Raw genomic sequence first — 6,565 nt, forward strand, 5'->3', positions numbered from 1 at the left:
GTTTCTGTCACTCCTTTAGTTTATGTGCATCCAAAGCAAGGCTGCCCAACCTTTTGAACAGTTGGGCGAAATTGACGATTTTGAATCACTGGCGGGCCACTGAATACCTAACGGTTCCTATTTCCATGAGGGGGGGGGGGTTGTTACGGAACTTCCCTGAGAAAAAATTCCGCGCACCCAAAAACATCATATGTGATTCCCCACAACAATTTTTTTTTTCGAATTCCATGGGGGGGGGGGTGGCTACAAGATTAGATCGCTGATTCTCGTTCTGAGTAGCCTAAATAGCGATAAATCGCCTTCGTTGGCAACACTGGTGGCCGCGCGCAAGCTGCATTGTTTGTTTTACCGCGGGCCCGCGACACTTTTTCAAATTGGCGGATTGGCGGGTTTTTTAAAAATGGTTCACGCGGGCCTGGGGTTGGGCAGCCTTGATCCAAAGCATGCATTGAGTTGCCGTCTTGTCTAGAATATTTACTTAGGGAAACCAGAAATTGGTCTGCCCACAGTCCACTGCGAATGAAAATATATCAGACCTTATTTGAAACTATCAATGATGGTAAAAAAAACCCTTGAAACTAACTCAACTATTAATTATAAATCGTGAAAAAATTATCAATATTTACAATTATTTGCCAAAGTTTGTTTTAACTTTCAAAATTGTGTACCGATTTGTACCACCAAACGAAACTAGTTTCATATAAAACCATTATATATGTATAATATCTATTTGCTCAAACTTGCTCTTTTGTCTATACAGAGCCTGTACCTACAATCTATCGTTTGGATATTTTACAGATTCTATAAGTAAAGGGCACGTCAAAGTTGAAGTGTGCTGCAACACGGTAGTGTGTTTATGAACATATAAAACATTTATTGAAGAAAAACAGTTTTACACACGGAGAAAAATAAAAACCAAACTAGCTTTGCAGAAAAAAGTTTTGCTGTTTTAGCAATAGTTATGGTATTTTTAGCAAAGCGGAGCATCACGAACTGAAGAACATGTTTTGCTAGACTCCAAGTTAATGTTTAGCAAACTAGTTTGTCTAAATCTACCAAATGTTTTGGATATTGAAAAGCGCAGTCTTTCAGACAAACGTATTGCAGACGGTGCAAAATATTTAGCAGATTCCATATTGCCGCCAAATTTAGCAATACGTTTTGCTGGACCTCGGGTGTTCGTTTGACTTCGGCCGTTATCGGCATTGCACGTCCGGTCAGCTGTGCGCTTCGTGAATATTATAGTGCGCAATAGTGCGTTTTTCATCATGTCCGACAAGTTTGTTCGAGATCTCTATCCCTCTGTGGGGATACGACTCTGCGACGCTCGATAACTTTGAAGGTATGTGGATCGTTATAATATAATCACAGAATCATCATACCCTATACAGTTACATATAACACACCTATTCCAGTCCAGCCAAGAAAAGAAGCCACCAGGGTTGTGACTGTTCCATCCTGCCTGGGTTAAAAGCCATTGCCAAATTGATTCAAATTTAGTTCTTTGATGCAAGTTGGCTTTGGCTTTTGAATTAATCTAACTCCCACTTCAGTCTAAATTCGATTGTGTATTTTAGTTGCTAGTAGATGCTAGTAAATGCTAGTAAATGCTACTAAATGATAGTAGTTGCTAGTAGATGCGGTTATTTATATGTGATTATTAGTAGGTACTAAACACCCTATGTTTCTTGTCTATACAGAACAAGAAATTGACAAGGAAGCATTCCTGGCGCTGAAGCCATTTATGGTCGAAAAATTATTTGCCAAAATTAGACAACAGGCGAAGTTTGTCAAACAGCTTGATGCGCTCTTGGCTGCATCGAAGCTGGATGAGGCAGCAGCAACATTGATGGTCGCACCCTCATTACCTACCCCATACCTCAAGAGTAGCACACCAACATCGGCATCTAGCAGTAGCACTGAGGTTGGTATTGGGACCCACTAACTTTCAATACCTAACTTTTATCATGGTATTTGCATATATTCTTTTAAAATCTATTTCCTATAAATTAGATTCTTCTGTAGATCATATTCACTTTTATTTAGAGGTGGTTTTGAGTGAGAAGACATTCGAATACAGGTCAATACTTCATAATTGTTTTCTTCTTAGGAACAGCTGTCAAGACCCTCTACGTCAACTTTGTTTTCATATATAAATGTAAGCAGCATTATCAACTCATCGGAGGAATTTCTGCCGCTATCGTCATTGCGTACGCATTTAATAGTTACTTTCTTTGTTATTACTATACCTATACTACCACACTTACTTACCTACTTACATAAGTTTTAGTTTTGTGTGACATTTTTAATCCAATTTGCTTTCTTTTGTTTATATTCTAGACCAAAGCAAAGACGACTATGAGGTTTTTTTTGGCATACTAATCGATGAGATGAACTACCCAGAGAAAACAGGCATAACAATCGTTACTCTCCAAGAAGAGAAGCAGATTTACTTCGTTTTGGGTCTTATACTCGGTGACAATTTGGGCATACACGGTATACCCTGGAAGATTCAAAGGCTACTGGTATAAATTCGCCATGTGTTTGGAATGAGATTGATAGTTTTCATGCTACCGACAACTACTGTGTTGATATTATGCACGACCTATTCGAGGGTGTATGTCAATATGACATGGCCTTGATTTTAAGAATATTCGTTTTTGAAGAGAAAGTGTTTTCTCTTGAAGCGCTGAATTATAGAATCCAATACTTTAACTATGGATTAACTGAGTGCAACAACAAGGCTCCTCTCATTAGCGTGGACAATATCAGAAATTCTCACATTAAAATGTCTGCATCTGAAATGTTGTGTTTCGTTCGGTATTTCGGATTAATGATAGGAGACCTAGTTCCTGGCGACAACAACGTGTGGCCATTATATGTTCTATTGAGGGAGATAGTGTCGATTCTTTCCGCAAAAGTTCTTCAGCCGGGGTGCTCTGTGCTTTTACGTACCTTAGTTGCCGAACATCATGAATTGTATTTAGAAATCTCCAAGGGGCATCTACCTTCTAAAGGGCACCATCTAGTTCATTATGCACGTATTTTGGAATTGGTAGGGCCTATTGCGTTAACTTCGTCTACGCGCTTTGAATCCAAACACCGCCAATCGAAGCTCACTGCGTACGTAACAGCATCACGTGTAAACATTCCATACACACTTGCCTTGAAACATCAACTGAAGCTTAACCACCGGTTTTAACACAATATCGGTCTAGTAAAAGATATTGAAGTAGGACCTGGAAAATCCTTAAATATCAATTGTCATGCTAACTACAATGAGTTTGTTCATTCCCTTCCTCAATCATTTTACGGTTATAACTATCATGCTAATTGGGTCAACATAATGGGAACTTTGTGTAAACCAAAAATGGTTTAATTTTGGAGATCCAAGATGACCTGCCGTCATTTGGAATAATTTTAGAAATAATTATTGATAATACTCAAGATGTAGTTTTCCTTTGCTCTTTATTATTGACTATCGGGTTTGACGAGCATGTACAGACGATTGAGATATCTGAAACAAATATTATTGCTTGTCACAGATGGAAGGATTTGGTATCACCTATGCCAAACTTTTTAGTATGTACACCAAATGGAAATCACTATGTGCCGTTACGTCACGCCGCACACTGGGGCCAAATACCAGAAGTTGATACAATAAACAAAAAAAAATTCAATAATACGCTGTCGCTTCATTTGTTTCGAGGTACCTCGATAGTTGTAGCATTATTATATAGCAGGTAGAAACCCTTGACCATACCCTTCTAGCTGTGACACCGCTCAGTAGAGAGCTATCACCGTGCAGATAATACGCAGTTTACAAGTGCCAGCACAAACCTCAAGTTCAAGTATTTATTTCGGAAGATACCTATTACGAATCCCAAAAGTGATCATGTTCAGGTATTTATCTTATTTTTTCACATTATTAATTATTTTAATAGATAAAATTGTATATCAAATATATACAAAAATTTTGTCGTGATTTTTAAAAAATTGATATTCTGTTAGAGATTAGTTGAGCTCCGGGCACCTCCGGGCTATCATTCAAACATTTTTAGGACCAGTAACTATTGATATTTACGAATCACTTTTAAAATCTTGCACACATGTACACTTTTTTAAGTAATGAATTATTTTAATGTGATCGGTAGCCATAATTAAAATGAACAGTTTTTGTTAAAACTCGGGATCAGACAATTTAATATCTTGTTAGTTTAAAAACCTGTCAGAATAGAAATTTATTTCAAAATAATCGTTACCGACATTCAATTTCCATTTTTTGGACGTAAGGTGGTAAAGTGTAACTCAAAGATAAAACTTCATGGTCTCCCTTCCTAAAACTGTTTATACCACATATCTGGTCATAATAGAACAAAGATAGAACGCGTTTTCTGAGAGACATTAAGTCGTGTCAGTTGGTGACAGATATAGCACAACGCAATTCAGCGGTTTTTATACTTCGTGACAAATACAGCACTACGTGAACCGAGCGGAGAAATTTATTCATTTTATTTTTTTCACACAGGTGTGAATTATGATACCTTATTTATGACAAGACGACAATTATTCACAATAATGAAGAACTCTAGACACGTACACATTCAAGATCAGCTAAATTCGCTGCAAAAGGAAATGGAGTTGAGGACAGGATGCATCGGTGATCCCAGAAAACATATTTCGAGAAGGATAAATCGCTTCAAATCGGAACACTATTCACGATGGGTAGCAGCGCACCGGATTGAAGTAAGATTTCTGGAGAAAAATAAAACATTGCTGGATTCATCAATTTATTTTCCTAATCTTACACTAAAACGCGGTGGTCCCGGTCGCCCGAAAATTACCTTTGATCAGAGTACAAAACGAATGAAACGACAAAAGACTCTGGATTTGAGAAAGTCTACTCCTCTAACTGAATTAGTTTATGCCACACATATGGAACTTAGAGCTACAGGACAGACAGAGGCGTCTATAGCAATCACTGATATTTTATCGGATTCATCAAGTCCCTTATAGAAATTCTCTTGAAACAGTTACTATGTCAGGAGAGGATGCTGTAGCACTCGTAGTGGAAGCGGGATTATCTCGACACCAATACAATGTAATAAGATCAAATGCTCCAAAACTACCCGTCTTATAAAATTGTAAATTGTGAATGTTACCCAGTGACTGCAAAAAATGTTAGTGATACTTAAGTTCATGTTGATTTGCAGACAATACTCAAAATTACCATTAAGCGTTTGGTCTTCGCTCAGGGCGATGTAATACGTACACTCAATTCTAAGGAATTATAAAATATGTTTTCATTTTTTTTTGTTTTTGTCCTCAGATCCTCTGCGAGCAAAAGGAAGCAGCCAAAAAAAAGTTGACCCCACTCCCTATAGAAGCGGTAGAACTGCTAATGGCTCCATCATTACAGCCGACAGTTGAAAATTATTCAAGTACTCAGGATGATGATGTTGATAGTGACGATACGATTATTATGATGATCGTGATGACGGTAGTGTTGATGATGATGGTAGTGATTTTTACTCAAACAAGTCGGATAAAGATAATTGATTTGGTTATTTATTTATTTAAATCGTGTATATATAATATGAAGATACATAATAAAATTTACATATATTATGTATTTAAAAATTTTGTTTTTTATACATTCAAATTTTCTCTTAAAAACGTCCCTGTGAATAAAGGGCGTTTTTCATCACTCTTGCCCCAGTGTGCGCCGTTTAAAAATTAACCAACGCTTTGAGTGACTATAGATTCATATAGTCACATTTACAGAATTTATCTCACTAAATATTTTTACTAGGTACTTTGTTTAAAAATGTAAACTAAACCCAAATGAGAATAACTTTAAATCTTCTACATTATAAAAGCATGCAGTTTTTTTTCATTAATTCATTAATACATTGTAGTATTAAAGTGTAATTATATTGAGTAGTACCTCAGTTAGACTCTGACGTTATCTGTCATCAAAATGTATGATTTAACGACTCCGTAGTAAATACACTTTTTATTTTATTTTATTTTTTTAATATATCGTCGGGTTGCTAGCAGAAGTTGGTAACTACATTTTTTCGTAAAATGATATTTTTTTATATTTGTCATCACTTGGTTAATATCTTCGTCTGGTAAAAACTTGTAAGTGATATTATAAGGATAAATTACTCTTTTTCATAGTCAAAATAAATGTAAGTGCTCCTAAGATCAAAATAGAATAGGCTAAGATTTGTAACATCACTTACTGACTTCTGTGATTAGGTTTTGCTCACACTATGGGCAACACTGCTTGGCAAAGTCACTTACTTATTTTTGCCTGACATATTTTGGAAATATTCCAGTATGGTGGCAGCACTTACCATTAAACCCAACTGTCATTCCTGTCAGATTGGTGTGTGTGCTTTTTGCTTCGGTTGAAGATTCATATTATTTGGAGTATTTTAAACAGTCTAAAACGTAATTTATTCATTTTAATTTGTTTGAAACATTAAAGAACATGTCAATTACTGAAAAAGTTAGTAAAAGGACACTAAAAATTGTGAATCTTGTGAAAAAAACGTGT

General features: G+C 36.2%; 1 long non-coding RNA gene across 1 annotated transcript; it reads left to right on the plus strand.

Moving 5' to 3' along the window:
* The first annotated feature begins 1,734 nt into the window (after window positions 1–1,734).
* Window positions 1,735–3,917, plus strand: LOC149416572 (uncharacterized). Its single transcript, XR_016303408.1, has 3 exons — window positions 1,735–1,924; window positions 2,111–2,210; window positions 2,341–3,917. It is a non-coding gene; the product is annotated as an uncharacterized LOC149416572 (long non-coding RNA).
* Window positions 3,918–6,565: the final 2,648 nt, after the last annotated feature.

Source organism: Hesperophylax consimilis, chromosome 16, assembly GCF_061612785.1.
Source record: "Hesperophylax consimilis isolate HC1 chromosome 16, BYU_Hcon_1.0, whole genome shotgun sequence".
NCBI lineage: Eukaryota > Metazoa > Arthropoda > Insecta > Trichoptera > Limnephilidae > Hesperophylax > Hesperophylax consimilis.